Source organism: Mesoplodon densirostris, chromosome 16 (assembly GCF_025265405.1).
Source record: "Mesoplodon densirostris isolate mMesDen1 chromosome 16, mMesDen1 primary haplotype, whole genome shotgun sequence".
NCBI classification, from domain to species: domain Eukaryota; kingdom Metazoa; phylum Chordata; class Mammalia; order Artiodactyla; family Ziphiidae; genus Mesoplodon; species Mesoplodon densirostris.
Genome location: NC_082676.1, coordinates 73029341 through 73051529, shown reverse-complemented (window position 1 = coordinate 73051529; position 22189 = coordinate 73029341).

Sequence of the window (22189 nt, the reverse complement as noted above, 5' to 3'; positions counted from 1 at the left end):
ATTGGAGAAGGCTAAATAAAGGAAAAGACAAACAAAAATAAAGGAAAATGTGGCAGACCTTCAAGGTGGTGGAAGAGTAAGATGTGGGGATCACCTTCCTCCCCACAAATACATCAGATACACCTACATATGGAACAACTACAGAACACCTATTGAACGCTGGCAGAAGACCTCAGACCTCCCAAAAGACAATAAACTCCCCATATACCTGGGTAGTGCAAAAGAAAAAACAGAGACAAAAGAATAGGGACGGGACCTGCACCAGTGGGAGGGAGCTTTGAAGAACGAAAAGTTTCCACACAGTAAGAAGCCCCTTCACTGGCAGAGATGGTGGTGGGGGGTGGCAGGGGGGAAGCTTCAGAGCCACGGAGGAGAGCGCAGCAACAGGGGTGCAGAGGGTAAAGAGGAGAGATTCCCGCACAGATGATTGGTGCCGACCAGAACTCACCAGATTGAGAGGCTTGTCTGCTCACCCCCTGGGATGGGTGGGGGCTGGAAGCTGAGGCTCCTGCTTAGGAGGTCAGAGCTCAGGGAGAGGACTGGGGTTGACTGCGTGAACACAGCCTGAAGGGGGCTAGTGGGCCACAGCTAGCCGGGAGGAGGTCCTGGAAAATGTCTGGAAACGCCTAAGAGGCAAGAGACCATTGTTTCGGGGTGCATGAGGAGAGAGGATTCAAAGCACCGCCTAAACGAGCTCCAGAGATGGGAACGACCCACGGCTATCAGCACACAAACCAGAAACAGGCATGAGATGATAAGGTTGCTGCTGCAGCCACCAAGAAGCCTGTGTGCAAGCACAGGTCACTATCCACACCTCCCCTCCCAGAAACTTGTGCAGCCTGCCTCTGCCATGGTCCCGTGATCCAGGGACAACTTCCCTTGGAGAACACATGGCACACCTCAGGCTGTTGCAATATCACACTGGCCTTTGCCACCCCAGGCTTGCCCCACATTCCATACCCCTCCTTCCCCCCAGCCTGAGTGAGCCAGAGCCCCCAAATCAGCTGCTCCTATAACCCCGTCCTGTCTGAGTGAAGAACAGACACCCTCAGGCAACCTACAAGCAGAGGCAGGGCCAAATCCAAAGTTGAACCCCAGGAGCTGTGCAAACAAAGAAAAGAAAGGGAAATATCTCCCAGCAGCTGCAGGAGCAGTGGATTAAATCTCCACAATCAACTTGATGTATCCTGCATCTGTGGAATATCTGAATAGACAATGAATCATCCCAAAATGGAGGTGGTGGACTTCGGGAGCAAAAATATATATATATTTTTTCCTTTTTCTCTTTTTGTGAATGTGTATGTGTATGTTTCTGTGTGTGATTTTGTCTGTATAGATTTGCTTTTACCATTAGTCATAGGGTTCTGTCAGTCTGTTTCATTTTCTTGTTTTTAGAATAGAGTTTTAGTGCTTGTTATCATTGGTGGATTTGTTCTTTGCTTTGGTTGCTCTCTTCTTTCTTTTTTCTATTACATTTTATTTTTTTTAATAATTATTTTTAATTTTAATTATTTTATTTTATTTCTTTTTGTTTGTTTGCTTTTTACTTTTTTTCTCCCTTTTCTTCTGAGCTGTGTGGCTGACAGGGTCTTGCTGTTCTGGCTGGGTGTAAGGCCTGTGCCTCTGAGGTGGGAGAGCCAAGTTCAGGACATTGGTCCACCAGAGACCTCCCAGTTCCATGTAATATCAAATGGTGAAAGATCTCCCAGAGATCTCTGTCTCAACGTTAAGACCCAGCTCCACTCAACGACCAGCAAGCTACAGTGCTAGACACACTATGCAAAACAACTAGCAAGCGGGGAACACAACCCCACCCATTAGAAGAGAGGCTGCCTAAAATCATAATAGGGTCACAGATATCCCAAAACACACCACCAGATGTGGACCTGCCCACCAGAAAGACAAGATCCAGCCTCAACAACCAGAACACAGGCACTAGTCCCCTCCACCAGGAAGCCTACACAACTCACTAAACAAACCTTAGCCACTGGGGGCAGACACCAAAAACAACAAGAATTACAAACCTGTAGCCTGTAAAAGGAGACCCCAAACACAGTAAGTTAAGAAAAATGAGAAGACAGAGAAATATGCAGCAGATGAAGGAGCATGGTAAAAACCCACCAGACCAAACAAATGAAGAGGAAATAGGGAGTCGACCTGAAAAAGAATTCAGAGTAATGTTACTAAAGATGATCCAAAATTTGAAATTGAATGGAGGAAATACAAGAAACGTTTAACAAGGACCCAGAAGAACTAAAGGTCAAACAAACAATGATGAACAACACAATGAATGAAATTTTAAATTCTCTAGAAGGAATCAATAGCAGAACAACAGAGGCAGAAGAACGGAAAAGAGACCTGGAAGATAAAATAGTGGAAATAACTACTACAGAGCAGAAAAGAGAAAAAACAAGGAAAAGAATTGAGGACAGCCTCAGAGATCTCTGGGACAACATTAAGCACACCAACATTCGAATTATAGGGGTCCCAGAAGAAGAAGAGAAAAAGAAAGGGACTGAGAAAATATAGTTGAACACTTCTCTAATATGGGAAAGGAAATAGTTAATCAAGTCCAGGAAGCACAGAGAGTCCCATACAGGCTAAATCCAAGAGGAAACATGCCAAGACACACATTAATCAAACTACCAAAGAGTAAATACAAAGAAAAAATATTAAAAGCAGCAAGGGAAAAACAACAAATAACATACAAGGGAATCCCCATAAGGTTAACAGCTGATCTTTCACAGAAACTCTGCAAGCCAGAAGGGACTGGCAGGACATACTTAAAGTGATGAAAGGGAAAAACCTACAACCAAGATTATGCTACCCAGCAAGGATCTCATTCAGATTCGTTGGAAAAATTAAAAACTTTACAGGCAAGCAAAAGCTTAGAGAATTCAGCACCACCAAACCAGCTTGACAAAAATGCTAAAGGAACTTCTCTAGGCAGGAAGCACAAGAGAAGGAAAAGACCTACAATAACAAACCCAAAACAATTAGGAAAATGGTAATAAGAACATACATATTGATAATTACCTTAAATGTAAATGGATTAAATGCTCCAACTGAAAGACACAGACTGGCTGAATGGATACAAAAACAAGACCCATATATATGTTGTCTACAAGAGACCCACTTCAGACCTAGGGACACATACAGACTGAAAGTGAGGGGATGGAATAAGATATTCAATGCAAATGGAAATCAAAAGAAAGCTGGAGTATCAATTCTCATATCAGACAAAATAGACTTTAAAATAAAGACTATTACAAGTGACAAAGAAGGACACTACATAATGATCAAGGGATCAATCCAAGAAGAAGATATAATAATTGTAAATATTTATGCACCCAACATAGGAGCACCTCAATACATAAGGAAAATGTGAACAGCCATAAAAGGGGAAATTTACAGTAATGTAATAATAGTAGGGGACTTTAACACCCCATTTTAACCAAAGGACAGACCATTCAAAATGAAAATAAATAAGGAAACACAAGATTTAAGTGATACATTAAACAAGATGGACTTAATTGATATTTATAGGACATTCCATCCAAAAACAACAGAGTACACTTTCTTCTCAAGTGCTCATGGAATATTCTCCAACATAGATCATATCTAGGGCTGCAAATCAAACCTTGATAAAATTAAGAAAATTGAAATTGTGTCAAGTATTTTTCTGACCACAATGCTATGAGAATAGATATCAATTAGAGAGGAAAAAAACTGTACAAAATACAAACACATGGAAGCTAAACAATATACTACTTACTAACCAAGATACCACTGAAGAAATCAAAGTGGAAATCTAAAAACACCTAGAAAGAAATGACAATGAAAAGATGACCACCTAAAACCTATGAGATGCAGCAAAAGCAGTTCTATGAAGGAAATTTATGGCAATACAATCCGACCTCAGGAAACAAGAAACAGTTCAAATAAACAACCTAACATTACACCTAAAGCAATTAGAGAAAGAATAACCCCAAACCCCCAAAGTTAGCAGAAGGAAAGAAATCATAAACATCAGATCAGAAATAAATGAAAAAAAAAATGAAGGAAACAATAGGGAAAGATCAATAAAACTAAAAGCTGGTTCTTTGAGGATATTAACAAAATTGATAAACCATTAGTCAGACCCATCAAGAAAAAAAGGGAGAAGACTCAAATCAACAGAAAAAAGGAGAAGTAACAACTGACACTGCAGAAATACAAAGGATCATAAAACATTACTACAAGCAAATATCTGCCAATAACATGAACAACCTGGAAGAAGTGGACAAATTCTTAGGAAACACAACCTTCCAAGACTGAACCAGGAAGAAATAGAAAATATAAACAGACCAATCACAAGCACTGAAATTGAAATTGTGATAAAAAATCTTCCAGCAAACAAAAGCCCAGGACCAGATGGCTTCACAGGCGAATTCTACCAAACATTGAGAGAAGAGCTAACACCAATCCTTCTCAAACACTTCCAAAATATAGCAGAGAGAGGAACATTCCCAAACTCATTCTATGAGGCCACCATCACCCTGATACCAAAACCAGACAAAGATGTCCCAAAGAAAAGAAACTACAGGCCAGTATCACTGATAAACAGAGATGCAAACATCCTCAACAAAATACTAGTGAACAGAATGTTACATAACATCAAAAGGATCATACACCATGATCAAGTGGAGTTTATCCCAGGAATGCAAGGATTCTTCAACATACACAAATCCATCAATGTGATGTACCATATAAACAAATTGAAGGAGAAAAACCATATGATCATCTCAATAGATGCAGAAAAAGCTTTTGACAAAATTCAACACCCACTTATGGTAAAAACCCTCTAGAAACTAGGCAGAGAGGGAAGTTACCTCAACATAATAAAGGCCATATATGACAAACCCACAGCCAACATCATTCTCAATGATGTAAAACTGAAACCATCTCCTCTAAGATCAGGAACAAGACAAGGTTGTCCACTCCCACCACTATTGTTCAACATAGTTTTGGAAGTTTTAGTCACAGCAATCATAGAAGAAAAAGAAATAAAAGGAATCCACAATGGAAAAGACGAAGTAAAGGTGTCACTGTTTGCAGATGCCATGATACTATACATAGAGAACCCTAAAGATGCTACCAGAAAACTACTAGAGCTAGTCAATGAATTTGCCAAAGTAGCAGGATAGAAAATTAATACACAGAAATCTCTTGCATTCCTATACACTAATGATGAAATATCTGAAAGAGAAATAAAGGAAACACTCCCATTCACCACTGCAATGAAAAGAAAAATATATCTAGGAATAAACTTGCCTAAGGATACAAAAGACTTTTATGCAGAAAACTATAAGACACTGATGAAAGAAATTAAAGATGATAAAAACAGATGGAAAGATATATCATGTTCTTGGACTGGAAGAATCAACCTTGAGAAAATGACTATACTACTTAAAGTAATCTACAGATTCAATGAAATCCCTATCAAACTACCACCGACATTTTTCACAGAACTAAAACAAAAAATTTCACAATTTGTATGGAAACACAAAAGACCCCAGAAGACCAAGGCAATCTTGAGAACGAAAAATGGAGCTGGAGGAATCAGGCTCCCTGACTTCAGACTATACTACAAAGCTACAGTAATCAAAAGAGTATAGTACTGGCACAGAAAAAGAAATATAGATCAATGGAACAGGATAGAAAGCTCAGAGATAAACACACACACATACGGTCACCTTATCTTTGATAAAAGAGGTAAGAATATACAATGGAGAAAAGACAGCCTCTTGAATAAGTGTTGCTGTGAAAAATGGACAGCTATATGTAAAAGAATGAAATTACGATACTCCCTAACACCGTATACAAAAATAAACTCAAAATGGATTAAAGACCTAAATTTAAGGCCAGACACTATAAAAATGTTAGAGGAAAACTTAAGAACACTCTGTGACATACATCACAGCAAGATCCTTTTTGACCCACCTCCTAGAGAAATGGAAATAAAAACAAAAATAAACAAATGGGACCTAAGGAAACTTAAAAGCTTTTGCACAGCAAAGGAAACCATAAACAAGATGAAAAGATAACCCTAAGAATGGGAAAAAATATCTGCTAATTAAGCAACTGGTAAAGGATTAATCTCCAAATTATACAAGCAGCACATGCAGCTCAATATCAAAAACACAACCCATTCCACAAATAGGCAGAAGACCAATAGACATTTCTCCAAAGAAGACATACAGATTGCCACCAAACACATGAAATGATGCTCAACATCACTAATCATTAGAGAAATGTAAATCAAAACTACAATGAGGTATCACCTGACACCAGTCAGAATGGCCATCATCAAAAAATCTACAAGCAAAAAATGCTGGAGAGGGTGTGGAAAAAAAGGGAACCCTCTTGCACTGTTGGTGGGAATGTAAATTGATACAGCCACTATGGAGAACAGTATGGAGGTTCCTTTAGAAACTAAAAATAGAACTACCATACTACCCAGCAATGCCACTACTGGGCATATACCTCGAGAAAACCATAATTCAAAAAGAGTCATGTACCACAGTGTTCATTGCAGCTCTATTTACAATATCCAGGGCATGGAAGCAACCTAAGTGTCCACTGACAGATGAATGGAGGAAGAAGATGTGGCCCATATATACAATGGAATATTACTCAGCCATAAAAAGAAATGAAATTGAGTTATTTGTAGTGATGTGGATGGACCAGTAGACTGTCATACAGAGTGAAGTCAGAAAGAGAAAAACAAATACCTTATGCTAACACATATATATGGAATCTAAAAAAATGAAAAACAAAATATTTCTGAAGAACCCAGCCACAGGACAGGAATAAGGATGCAGACATAGAGAATGGACTTGAGGATACGGGGAGGGGGAAGGGTAAGCTGGGAATAAGTGAGAGAATGGCATGGACTTATATATACTACCAAATGTAAAATAGATAGCTAGTGGGAAGCAGCTGCTTAGCACAGGGAGATCAGCTCGGTGCTTTATGACCACCTAGAGGGGTGGGATATGGAGGGTAGGAGGGAGACACAAGAGCGAAGAGATATGGGGATATATTTATATGTATAGCTGATTCACTTTGTTATAAAGCAGAAACTAACATACCACTGTAAAGCAATTATACTCCATTAAAACTGTTAGAAAGAAAGAAAGAAAGAAAGAAAGAAAGAAAGAAAGAAAGAAAGAAAGAAAGAAAGAAAGAAAGGAAAGAAACAAGTACTTATCCTGCCTTTCCTATATGAATTGTAGCAGCAAATATCCAAATAGCAGCTGTGGATCAATTCCAGCTAACTAATGAAAAATGAATGATACAATACTATTGTTTTGGCAACCCCAATAAATTAATGGATCTGGTCATTAAGCATCACTGGCAGCCAATATCACAAAAGAAGAGACAACCAGTTATTTTGTGCCACCTGAGAGAATCATCACTTCCCATGAAACGTCATGATAAAAAAAAAATCAGACTAGTGTTGATTAAGCCTGTAGACATAACTATCAATTTTAAGAAATACAAGGACATAAGAACCTGATAAACCACACCATGGGATCCAGTCAACACAATCCAGACAGGAACTCCACAAGACAATGTCTTCTTCAATAAATAAATTTTAAGGAAAAAAAGAGAGACATGAGGAAGAGAAACTTTCAGATTAAGAGAAATTTGTGACATTTGGGCAAATCACAATGGTCCTTATTTTTAAATCTTGTCTCCAAAAACTATAAAAACAATTATGAGAATATTGCATATTGGATATTTAATGATAGGAAGAAATTTTGTTGGTTTTTAAGTATTGTGGACTTTTTAAAATCCTTTAGAGATACTGAAATACTTCTACATGAAAAGATTTGATGTCTGGTGTTTGCTTCAAAATATTATGGGAGAAATGCGTAAGGATGTAGATAAAACAAGATTAGCCATGAGTTGATCATTGTTCAAGCCGGATGGTATTTACATAGAGGTTCATTGTACTATCCTCTCTACTGTTGTACGTGTTGGAAATTTCCCATTAAGAAGTTATTTTTTGTTTGTTTGTTTGTCTGTTTAAATTTTCACTGTCTTACTACTGGGTGAGAACGAGGCATGAATTCCCCCCGAGACTGCATCCTCCTGATCCAAAAGGACACCAACAAATTATTTTGCTGCTTTCAGTACAAAAAAACAGATGCTTAATTTTTAAGTCATTTTCTAATATCATCAATGTTAAAAATTGTTGCGTGGGGACTTCCCTGGTGATCCAGTGGTAAATAATCTGCCTTACAATGCAGGGGACATGGTCTCGATCCCTGGTCAGGGAACTAAGATCCCACATGCTGTGGAGTAACTAAGCCTGGGTGCCAAAACTACTGAGCTTGTGCGCCTCAACTAGAGAGCCTGCATGCCACAACTACAGAGGCCACGCACCCTGGAGCCCACACACCACAACTAGAGAAGAGAAAAACAGCACATCACAACTAGAGAGAAGCTCGTGCATAGCAACAAAAGATCCCAGATGCCCCAACAAAGATCCTGCATGCTGCAGCTAAGACCTGACACAGCCAAAAATAAATTAAATAAATAAACAATAAATAAATCTTTTTAAAAAATGGTTGCATGACAGCTCACCAATTAAAAACAATGTAATCAAAATAGTAGACATTTGCAAATGTGCTCCCTGCAAAATGACCAACAATTAAACAAAATGAGAAAAAAGAAAATGAACTCTAAAGTTTTTCTGTGCAGATGAACATAGCTGAAGAAAAAACACCTCACTGGTTGGTCTCCTTTTAAGTTCGTGACCACCGATGTCAATTGGACTCTTGTCTGCATGCTGTCTACAATCAAGTCATGCATATCGGATCCATTTGCTACCCTCTCTCCTGTATGCCTCTTAAGGGTTGTATTGTGTACCCCCAAAATGATATTTTGAAATTCTAACAGCCAGTACCTCAAAATATGACCTTATTTAGAAATAAGGTCTTTACAGAAGTAATCAAGTTAAAATGAGGTAGTTAGGGTAAGCTATTATCTAGTTTGACTGGTGTCCTTGTAAAAAGGGGAAATTTGGACACGGGGAACAGGCATGCACACAGGGAGATCAAGGCAGAAAGTGGAGTTGCCAGTCAACCACCAGAAGCTAAGAGAGAGGCACAGAACAGATGCCCCCTCACAGCCCTCAGAAGGACCCAGCCCTGCCAACATCTTGATCTTGGACTTCTAGTCTCCAGAACTGTGAGACAGTAAATTTTTGTTGTTTACATCATTTAATTTGTGGTAGTTTGTTATGGCAGCAGTAGGAAACGAAAACAAAGCGTATTTCACAGCCTCTCCTCTGTCCTCACACTCCCAGTGCCTCCTACCCATCTTCATTCTGTTTGACTTTGCTTCCTTCTTCACTGAGAAATTGCAGTCATCAGAAGAGAACTTCTGCAGACTGTCGCCACCAAGCCACCAAATGGCCATCATATCTTGTTCCATAGCTTTGCTTTCTGACGGATACTACTGATAAACTAATTGTGCTCCTATCTTCAGCCAATCCCTCATTTTGCTCACGAAATCCCATCTACCAGAGATGATTTACAAAATCTAAAGGCAGAAACAAGACAAACGTAAATCAACCTAGTACTCTCATGAACCCCATTTTATAGATATGGATATGAGGGCTTCGTTTCTCAGTATAACTGAGCTATGAAGTGGCAGAACCAGTACTGAAACTCACATATGCTTAATACCAAAAATGTATGCTTTTCTCTAAGAATGGTCCTCAGACCACATGCAACAGAATCACCTGGGATGCTTTTTTTAAATGCATCCAGAACGAAAGAGAGAAAGAGACTGACAGACACTGGCTTGTGTGAAATGCCCCAGATCTTACCAGACAAGGAAAGAAAGAGTTTAAAGTGAAGGAGGTTGAAGAGTGTGTTAGCCAGCATGTGAGAAAAACTTCCTGAAACAGAATAAGGCATGGACACACACACACACACACAGAGAGAGAGAGAGAGAGGGAGAGAAGATCTTAGCACAGGTGCAGCTCCCATGGGAGGATCAAAGAAGCAATAAGGATAAGGTATGGGAACATTATGGTGACAGAGTCAGAGCCCATAACTTTTTAGCAGCTGTGTCTATGGTGGGGAAGGCTTAGGAAGAGAGATGCTTACAGATGGCATTGATGTGTGTAAACGTTTATAACTTGTGTTGAATCTAAAGGAGGAGGGTGTTTGGCATTGACACTGCCCACTTTTATCTATAACCGTCTTTGTCCTTAGATTTGTCCTCTGACATGAATGGAGAATTGTGTTCTAGTCAAACATTTAGATTAGAGTAAAAATATATATAATACTAACCATGGCTAAACCGAAAGTAACTTAATCCATTTTTGTTCATCTTATGTGATTCTGCAGTCATCAACAGTATCACTATTTATCAGTACATAAAGTACATAAAGTAGGTCTTCAATATATGCTTGTTGAATAAATGGAAACAAAACAAGGGTTTCCTACTTAAATGCAGGAACTCCATAGGAGGAAAAATTAGTACACTATGAGCCAAAACAGAAAATCATATAGTAACAAAACTAGCAGAGAGAATAACAAAGAAAATATTTAATCTTGTATATGACACGTACATATTGTGAATAAACAAAACTTCAATATAGATAAATTAGAAAATAAAAAGAGAAAATAACTCCATGTGGGTTTTAACAAGGGACTTAAGCCTGGTACCTATTAGGGTTACTGATCATCAGACTACTGGTAGGAGAGTTTAAGCGTAAGAGGATGGGGGGTTAAGGTGGTTACAATCTGAAACAGGAACTAAAGACACAAACAAAGCCAAAGTTGGCCAGCTCTGCAGTGAAGAGGGATCTGTGGGTCTTCTCCCAGTGATCAAAAACAAAGATTTTTTTTTAAATTGTGGTTTAAAAACTAACATAAAATTTACTAATTAACCATTTCTAAGTTCAGTAGTATTCAGTATATTAATATTTTTGTGCAACCAATCTCCAGAACTTTTTCATCTTGCAAAATTAAGCTCCATACCCATTAAATAACAGCTCATTTTCTGCTTCCTATGTTCCCCTGGAAACCACCATTCTTCCTGTTTCTATGAATTTGACTACTCTAGATACTCCATATAAATGGAATCATACACTATTTGCCTTTTTGTATCTCACTTATTTCACTTAGCCAGATGTCCTCCAGGTCCATCCATGCTGTAACGTGTGTCAGAATTTCCTTCCTTATTAAGTCTGAAAAATATTCCATTGTATGTGTATACCACATTTTGTTTATCCATTCATCCACTGATGGACACATACGTTGCTTCTACTTTTTTTTTCTTCTAATGTTTCCTTGAGAGCTTTGGTTGTGGTTACTTTGACCTGTTCCAATTTGTCATTAAGGTTACTGCTAGATGTAGGCCGGAGTCTGGAAATATGCTTATACATGAGATGAATTGACTACAACCTCTCATTCATAGATCTTTAACTTATGATCTGGTTTCAAATATGGGTGAGCTTTATGTCATGTAAATAGAAAGTAGCTATATAATTGGTGGCAAAAACATGGTTTAGAATTTCTTACAGCATCAGTCAGAGTCCTACCCTCTTAACCTGAAGCTTGAGAATAGATAGGCCACACTTGTGTTTCAGTCAGAGGATTCCTGTTGGACCTTTTCAGATTGTGTTATGTCAGCCAGTGACCATCTCTGAGCCTTAATTTCCTCAGCAATAGAACAGGGGCACTGGATTAGCTCCAGGATCACCGGCAACCTCTCTTTTTATAAAGCAGGCTCACTGGGTTGTTTTGAAATGGAAGTTAGTAATAATGTTAGTAGTGGCATGTATCAGTCAGCTGTTACTATGTAACAACCAACCACAAAGTCTAATAAAATTGTTGTGAAGTGAAAGTTGGTAGTAATTGTAATGTATTATATAAAAGTCAGCTGTTGCTATGTAACAAAAAAATACAAAATCTCAATGGCATATAATAGTCATTTATTTCTTGCCCATGGATCTGGCCATTGGCTTGGGTTTGGCTGACCTAGGCTGGGCTCAACTAGGCTTGGCTTCAGGCCAAAGTTTTTTAGCTATACTCCATGTTTATCATCCTCTTGGGACCAACAGATTATGGGGTAGGGAGATAGAGATGTTTTCAGCAGAAGTGCAAAAGGAAGGCCATCAGCTCAATCACATCTTAAGCCTCACATTACTTAACATCCCATTGACCAAACAAGCAAAAAGGCCAAGTGAAAAATCAGGGCATTGGGTAATCCACTCTGCCCACCATGAGACCATGGCAAGGATGTCCTGTAAAGTATTACCACAGGGAAATGAAGAATTGGGACCAATAGCTTGTGCACTGACTTAAATAATCATAACTGTATAAAGACAGGAAGAATTGTATGTCAATCAATTGAATGTCTGATGATTCTACCTTCATCTTCAGAAAGGATTTTCTAATGTGAAGTCTCTATTCTATTCTACCCTGTAAGTTTCCCCAAAATATTCATTCTTTGTCTCGCACATATATTACTAATATGCCTATCATGGCACTTGGCATTGTCTTTTTTAAAAGTCACGTCCCAAATCTGAAAAAATGTAAGGATGGAAGCACCGGAAGTGAAGAGATCTTGATGGTCCTTTCCATTTTACTCCCATTGCCAGGAGAGGAGAGAAGCTCAGTGTGCAGGCATTGTTGTTCTTGCTGAAAGGCGCCAAGGAACCTGGAAGAGTGTTTAGATTTGGATTGACTTCTAGCTGGTCATCCGAGTTAGAGGTACTTGATTCTATGATACATCAGGAGGTCTCAAGAGATTCACGGAGGAAGAAGAGCACATAACCTCACGATGAAATCTGAATGAGTCCTGGGCATTTCTAGAGAATTCTGTGGCTTGTTTCTGTTCTCCCTTTCCTCCATTAGGGAGGAAAACTTTCCTAGCAAACACACTCACAGACAGAGACATACACCCTCTGGCTAACACCAGGAAAACTGCAAAGACGAGGCTTTGTTGACACGAAAGGCTGTGAGGTAGTGAGCCAGAATCACTGCCTGCTAGGTTGAGACAACAAGGCAGTTGTGAAGGGGCTGTATTTAGACAGGCACTTGAGCCCACCAAGAGTAAGAAACCCTACCACTGTCAGCCAGCCCTGTAGATGCACCCGACTTCCCAAACAACAGTATCCCCCAATGCAGCCCAACAGAAATGTTGATTTAAATTATTCGTGCTAATGTGAGTGTGGGATAAGGTGATGTGATTCTTGGCTTGCTGACAGGAAGCCATGAATGATGTGGTAATGGTGTATATATATCCCAGCCTGGATGCCCGAGAAGAAAGGCAGGACTGTGAAATCACAGCAGGACCCTGCCATTTGCTGCCCTGCTGAGTGCGACAGACACACACAGGGCTGTGTCCAGGTCTGTCGGGAGAGGTAACCAGACAAGCCCCAGGAGTCCAGAAAAATCCTCAGTCTCTTCCCAGAAGATTGTGTGGAGAATATCAAGCAGAGAGAAAGCACAACTCTTTATACTTTAATTACAAGGAATAGAAAATAGCTAAACAGATAATGTCAGGGTTCACCAAAGAGCTTGAAAAATAACTACAATATGTAGGTTCCCACCTTTGCCACCAACTTCCTGTGTGACTTGCCTTCAGTGTCCCCATCTTTACACTAGAGTTTGGTGATTCTGAGACATTTAGTTTCATGAAATCAAAAAGAAAAGAAATTTTACATTGAGTTTTAAAAGAAAATAATAGCTCCAAAATTATGGTCATTAATCTCAGAATGGTTGTAATATGAACAGTGTACTTTAAAAAAAAATTAGTCTGGAAAATACAGTACAACTGCCCCTCAAAATGTCCATAATTCTCATCATGAGAGATCTGAAGGGGTTCACTACAGACAGGGGAATTAGCTGGGGATGGAGTTAGAGGACTTTAAAAATCATTAAAAATCTTTAAAAATCACATCTACTTGGTAGATGACATGGCATAGATGTCATGCCATATATGGCATTTCTTTTTTTCTTTTTTTCAGTCAGATGGTCCTTTGGCAATAAATTCTACCCAACCCCACCCCAACCCAGTGTTACCAAACTATAACCTGTGCAGAGATGGCATGGTTATGCAAGTAAGGATTTGATTTTCTAATTTCTATATAAGGAGTATAGTGTGACATTAAACTCACTCGTGTCACAAGAAGAACCTTCAAGAAGGCTTGAAATTAGATGCACAGACAAGTTGCTCCATCCTAACTCATGCAATGAGAATGTCTCTGTTGCACCCCAATGCCCTCACATCCACCCCAGCACAATGATACCACATGTTCTTGTTGGATACTGAGTGAAATCAATGCTGCTCATTCTGCTACTTTCAAAGTCACATTAAACATCTTCCAGAAGCTTCTGCTGTGGGATGGGTTTAATTTGAATCCCACACACAGCCTATGATTTGGAGGCAGCCCCCAGCTTTTTTATTCCTGGTCTTAGGCTGGTGAAGCAAGAAATATGGTTTTGTCATACAATACAGGAATAACTCAAATTCTGTTTTTATTTTTAAGTGTGACACATCTAACCCTTAGCACTTTTTCACCAAGCATGGTTCTTTCCACTCCTTTCCAAACCTCACAACTGATCTCAACCCCAGCAGTAATTCAGTAGATCTAAGATCTGGTAAAGAAATGATCTCTTAAACTTGGATTGTTCAGAAGTGGGGGTGGGGGGAACAACCATGTTGATTTGGAAAATTTTCTTAAACTATTTAAATGCCCATGAAAACCCCCCTTCCCTCTCCCACACCTAGGGTCCCAGAAAGTCTATACAAGAAACATGACAAAAACACCAGCTATAGCCCTGGTGTTTTCTTAAAGCATACATTTAGCTGGGAATTAGAGGGGGAAAAAAACTATGAAACTGAATCAGATTTTATAGTAAGGTGGTAAAAAGCAATCCATTGGGACTGAATTAAATCTGGCAAATTACAGAAGAAAAAAAAATTCAGGTAAGTAGTTTTAAATTTATACCTGAGCAAACAAATTAATTTTGTTGTGAATCCAGACCACTTTTTGCCCTCATCTGAGGGGAAGAAGTAGCTCCTTTTTACAACCTGGGATGTAACAACTGCTGTTCTTTATGCTTTTGATAATTCCTTGAGGTTGCTTTGTTTTTGTTTTTGTTTTTGTTTTTTTAACTCTAAAAATGTTTGAAATTGAACTACACCCTCATTAGCTGGACACCTTAAATTGGTAGCAAGGCCCAGCTTCTCTCCTAGAAAGGTTTTTTCCTAACATCTGACCCCAGTGGCTCCTCCCCACATGACCCATCTCATTCGATCCCATAAAGACTGGCACCCACAGCTGAATTTGAGTCCAGACACCATATTTTGGGGAATGACTAAAAATACCAGCCCACCTATTTTTAGCATGGAGAATAAACATTATCTGTGTGTTTCTTTGGCTCCCAGGAGATTGTTTTTAGTCACAGAATTGAATACCCCTCCTTCCCGCCATGGATTATTTTTAAAATGCAGGCTTAGAAATAACCCACATACACAGCATCGAAGGCCTGACTGCCCTCAAAACTAGAAATATACTGTCCAGAATCAAAGCTAATGCACTAAATGTGCAATCAACAAAGGTCAGAGGCCTAGAGGACCAACACAATTTTACTGAAGACTTGCAACACTCCGATACTGTGCTAAAGACCAACACTTTTGGTTGGAATAAAGCAGAAACACATAATCTATAAAATGATCTGGGTGAAAAGTTGTCATGGGAATTAGGGGTGAAGAGGGAATGAACTGATAGGATGGAATAGATCAGAAGGACTGTCCAGAGGTAAGGGAAGAGGCTTCATTAATTTGGTTAACTGGGGAAATTCAGAGAAAGTTAAAGTTCATGCCCTTTCTATTGCTTTTTAAACTATTAGATCCTCCATGTCAAAGACTGCAGAGATATTGGTGATAAGGAAAGAAATTATGCCTAGCATTTCCCTTAGAGGAGTCCATGCTACATCCTGCCCGGCAACAACTTTATCAATACGATAGAATCCATGAGGCCAAGAGGAAGTGCCCACAGGAGTCCACACTTGCCCTCTGTCATAGATTGAAAAACTTCCCCCCAAAATTCACACGTTGAAGTCCTTACCCCCCACACCCAAGAATGTGATCTTATTTGGAAATCGAGTTTTCTCAAGTTAGGATATAATAAAATTAGTATGAGGTCATTAAGGTGGGCCCTAATCAAATGTGACTGGTGTTCTTGTAAAAGGGATATTTGGACACAGACACGAGCACAGAGAGAATGCCATGTGAAGATGAAGGCAGAGATCAAGGTAATGTATCTACAAGCTAAGAAATGCCAAAGATTTCCAGCAAACCCCCAGAAGCCAGGGGTGAGGGATGGAATAGATTCTCTCTCACAGTCCTCAGATAAAACCAAACCTTGCTGACACCTTGACCTCAGACCTCTAGCCTCCAGAACTCTGAGATAATACATTGTTGTTGTTAACGTTACCCAGTTTGTGGTACTTTGTTAAAGATGTCTTAGCAATCTAATATACCTTCTTTCTAAACTACACCCGGGACCCATGGCCCGAGAATCTCCTGAGCCCCCTTCCAGGGCCTTCACTGGCCAGTTCCCCAAGCCCATCCTCCTGAGGGAAGAATATGTGACCTTTACATGCCCCTCTAGGCCCAAGATATGGCCACGGGGCAGCTGTTTCTGTGGCATATACATTGGCATGCATGTGAGAGGCCTCTGCTGGTGCCGGAGCTGGAGGTGGGAAGAAAAGAGCTGCAGGCTGAAGCCTGAGGCCCAGGGCTAAGGTCAACTCTCCCCAAGTAGCACAATTAAACAGAGAATCCAAGGATTTTAAGAATCCTAAATTTAAACCTCAAGACAGGAAGCAAAATTATATTTATCTTTAATGATTTGTTAGCTTGATTTCTAACTTTTAAACATTCCTACATGGAGTACATGGGTCTCCTTCTATAGTCGGGTCTCAGTCTCACAAAGGAGGTTGGGGAGGGTGGGCCTGTTGATGTCATACCAAGATGCCACAGTCCACTCCCTCCATCTGAAATATGCCCCACATGGCATCAGCCTTACAGTTGGAAATGCAATCACTGAACATCCAAGGGTAAACGCTATGCCCTCCTGACTGATGAAATGTTATTTGTTTTGCCAAAAAAAGACATGTTGAATGCAAAACCTAAAAATAAAATTTCTTTAGCTAAAATTTCCCAACGAAGATGATTTTTTTTAAGAACTTTCAAGTTCTAAATGAAAAAGAAAAAATATTTTAAGAATGCCCAATATTAGACAGCAAAGCAGTCTGGGTCCATCTACCTTCACTGAAGCTCAGTTCCTAAGAATTAAGTGAATTTCAGAAGACCAAGACCCTTACCCTCCATTTCAGAGGCCTGCCCTTGTCTCACCCAAACATCTGTCAGGCCAAGACCATCTGTGGGAAACCCTGTTAAAGGATATAGTACAAATTAGATTAACTGATACCATGGCCTGAGATCTTGAAATCTGGAGGAAATTGATACCTGGGCCACAGGAATCTAAGCAATAATGGTGCCAATTGCCTCATGTTTTCAGGGGATTGGAACCTGATTTCAAGAGATGTATAACTAAAACAGAAAAATTTTTAAAAGGAGACTCTTAAGAAAATTATGGAAGTAAAGGTAGTCATAGTTTTCCCCAAGGATATGCATAAAAGGAGATTTACACAGCAGCATTAACTGGGCCACAGTCACAGTTTTTTGTGGGTCATGTGTTTAGGCAACATTCTAAGAGCAATAACTGAGAATGTTCTGGGTACAATACAGGCAAAAAATGACTTTATAGAAATGGTTTGAGACTTGCCTGAGAGACCCCCAATTAGCATTTAGATCTGGCTCTGTTAACAGATAAACAAAATAATCCAAATTCAAGACAAAATTATGTAGAAATAGATGCTAGGGTCTCAAGTCTGTTAGATTTTTTTGTCTCTCCTTTTTTTTTCGAAAAAAAGAAAAGAAAAAGAAAACTTGTTTCCTGACCTAGTGCTCAGCCCATGAACAGTCTATCCAGTTGCCTTGGAAAGCAGGAAATGGTTAATAAAATAAGCAAGCAGGCCAGTTCGTAAAAGTGGGCAACAGACTCCAACACCTCATATTCTCACTACTTTTCCTTATAAAATAATAGAAAAAACATCATAAAATCAATATTAACGTATTTAAGTAGCTATAAAAGAGCTCTCTGGTCATTTGGTCCAACTATAAAATTATCTCACCATCTCTGTGAACTGTCAATCCTTTGAGAATATCTACCACAGCTGTCTATTAGTTCTTAATGAAAAATACTTTGATTACTACTGGCATATCTTTCTTAAGGTTAGAGAGTTTTTACAGCAAAAGTATCAGGTATTGCAATGGAACTCTTTCAATGTTACCAAAAGTTACTCAATATATTCATACAAACCCACAGTGAAACAGTCATAAAACTCAAACACTTTTTCCCAAAGAAAACACCACATGGCTTTGTATAGCCAATGCAGTATCTAGAAACTACCTCCCCCAAATTTTCTTCTACTTCTCATGATATACTTGAAATATTAAATCATGGATTCCCTCACATGGTGATTTTCAGGTTAAAGAATAAGGCATATGCATGATTTCTCAGCTTTTATGGTTTATTTTTGTTTGGATGGTAGCTCTCAACTTCTTCTAGCCGCTTGTACTGCTGAGATGTTTTTCTTCCTCTTTACAGTCCCTAAATCACACTCCCCTAATTTTGCAGAACCATGTTAGGAATTTCCATCAGATCTAGTGGCCAGGAATGGCTCTTCTTTTCCAAAAAACTGGCTTGTTTCTTATATTATGGACACTGTCATTCTTGATGACTGATGGTATTTCTCTCTTTGCCTTGGCCACCAGGCAAACTGCTCATCCTTCTTATCCCTGCTAGACAATTTTTCTATCTTTATTTCTTCCTTCAGTCCAATTATCTTCAATCATTCTTTTTTATATCCTAATGACGTGATTTTTTCTTTATATAGAAAGATAGTACATATTTTGTCTTCTACTGCCTTAAAACTATGTCATGAAATTATTTTTTTCAGGTTACATCCCTTCCCCTCAACTTAGAGCAGATTTTTTCAGGAAACCCTTCCAGAAAACCTGACTCAAGTGTCTACAAAAACATACCCACCCCTTACCTTAAGCTCTTCACCGTTGTGTTAAATGAACACTTATAAGCACATATCCTCAACAAGCAGGTAGACCTTTAGGTTGTTAGAGTTAATTGTGTGTGTTTTACCTCATTCTTCTGTATTTGCATTTAGTTACAGTATTTACTTTATTTCTCCTGGGGGAGGTAAAGCTCCTTGAGAGAGGGGATTGTACTTACACAACCATTGCTTGCTGTTTAACAACTTCCTAATTCCTGGACAGTTCCCCATTGCCTACAAATCTATTTTGCACATCATTAGCTTTTAATAGTAATAGTCAAGATAAGGTAGGTCATGCTGAAATAACAAAACCAAAAAAAAATTCCCAGTGGCTTTTCACACCAAAAACTTTATCATTCAAACAAAATAAAACTCGAGTCCAGGTGACCTTCCAGGACAATCATCTTCCATATGATGCCTCAGCCAACCATTCTGCTTTGATTTATGAGGCAAAGTCATCATAACATGAAGGTGTATCCATGATCAGAAAGAGGAAAAGAGAAACAGGAGAATTTAGAGGGTCTGAAAGCAATATACTTCACTTATGCTTATATTTTATTGGCCAGAGCAAGTTACATGGCCCTGCCTAATTGCAAAGGGGCTGGAAACATAGTCTACTGTATGTCCAGGGAGGAAAGGAGAACCAGATGGTAGCAAGCCTTAGTACAGCCTGCTGCATATGCCTACCTTTAAAAAACAAGAAGAAAATTCAATTTGCCAACTTGCTGCAAAGGCTTAGGAATAAATTCAAGATTTTACTAGCTGAAATTATTTTAAGTGATTAAATCCAGGAATGTGTCAGCCATTGCAAGATGCATATTATAAAATCAAGCCCATTCATCTAAACAAAAATGACCATTTCAACCAATCAATAGACATTTAGTGATCACCAACTGCATGTGAAAGGTAATGTTAAATGCTGTATATCATTTGAAATGACATGCTTATTGGAAAAATAATTGAAAGGTCAATCTATTGTCAGTCCTAGAAACAAGAATAAGGTCAAATTGGAGTGTCAGATCATCCCTCCAAATTTTGAAGCAGTCAAGAGGTAAACATTCTAAATAATTTGTCAGTCAATATAGGCATGATGGATATGTGTCCAGGAGTGTGGATGATTTAAAGTTATCAGAAACGTTTTTAATATTTAGGGAGGTAGAAATTAGGTTAAAAAAAACACAACTGAAACACTTGAGAAAGTAATGAAAGTAAATGAAAACCAACTCATGCAATAGATGTTCAGAAAAAAAGAGGTATTAAATATACATGGAAAATATCTGTAGGAGGTTTCATGGAGAACATGATAATAGGTCAGAGTGAAAAGACAGTAAATTTGAGATAAGCAGTGACAGAAAGATATAACAAGATAAATAGGAGATAGGTCTCAAACACTTGAGAAAGGCAATATTATTTAGCAGTTATGGGCACCTTAGAATCTGGAATATTGCTCTACTAATTATCCTCTCTTCCTGGTAATTTGTTTCCTTTCCCTAATCCCAGCATTTCTTTGATCCAGCCTTACCTGAAGCTTAGTTCCCTTACTCCCTGCACCATTAGTTGTCTTGTTTCCTGGCTGCTCTTCATCACATCCACTCTCTCTACTTATTTCAGCTGCCTTATTCCCTAACCTCTCCATTGAAATTGTTCTCTTGGCTATGACTAATGAGCTGGTCATTGTCAGGTTACCCATTCATTGGAGAAATGCCCTCCGGCCTGTCCTCTGTGACTCTTCCCCACCTTTCTTTCTTATTTCTCCCACTGCTCCTCCTCAATCTCCACTGATTCCTTGTCCACCTCCTTCCTCTCCGAATGTAGCATTTCCCAAGGTTTTAGGAAATCCATTCCATCCTATGACTTCAAACAGCACCTCTCTGAAGACATCAAGCTCTATCACCAGCCTTGATGTCCCTTCTGAGCTCTTTCCAGTGTTCTAGGGCCTCTACCTGGGTGTTCGTTCTCTCAAGCATGTCCTAATGAACACAGTATCTCCAAAGCCACTCTCAGCCTGGCTAGAATTCACTCTCTGTTAATGACAGCAAATTCCATGCTTTCCTCTCCTTTGACCCCCATCCAAAGTTTTCCCAAGTGTCAGCTATAACTTTTCAGAGGCTCCTCACTCAAACTCTGCTTTCCTCTTGCCTAATCAGTTGCAACTGTCCGTGCTGGCTTTGACATCACCTCATCCAATTCAACTTATACATGCAGTGAAAGCAGACATCCCCACACTCTGGTTGAATCACCCTCCTCCAAAACCTTTGCTGGCTTTCCAGTGGCTCAACAAGAATTCACACCTCTCCACTTAAGCAAGCAAAGCCCTTCCAGCTCAACTTCTCTTTCCAGCTTTATCTGCAAGTCCTCTTTCAATGAGCATGTTTCTCTAAACAAATGAGATTGTTCACAGTTCCCTAAATATAATTTGAACTTCACATTTTGAAGTTTTCACAAAAAAGCTTGATCTTGGTATAACTTACAAACCACAAAACTAATCTATTCAATTTGTAAAAGCAACTTAACTCTTTTTTTAGGCTTACTACCTTTACTATTTCAAATAATTGTTCAGAATTATTTCCTCTTCAATATGAAGAATGCTTCAAGATGAAAAACACTCTCTTCTAGAATAAAAAATATGAAAAACAAATTTAAAACAATCTAGACTTAACTTTTTGATTTTCTAATCTTCATTTTTAGGATTATAAAAATAATACATACTTATTTCAAAAACTTCAACCATTACAGAAACATGTAACATGAATAGCTACTATTTATTAAGTGCCAGGTAATATACCAAATGCTTTATGTGAATTATGTCATTTAATCCTCACAACAACCTTATGAAATAAGAACTATTATTATCACCATTTTATAGATGCAGGAACTGAGGCTTGAGGAGGTTAATAACTTGACCAAAGTTAAAAAGATAATAAGTGGAACAGCTGTGATTTAACTAAACCACATTCCCAGGATTCAAAATT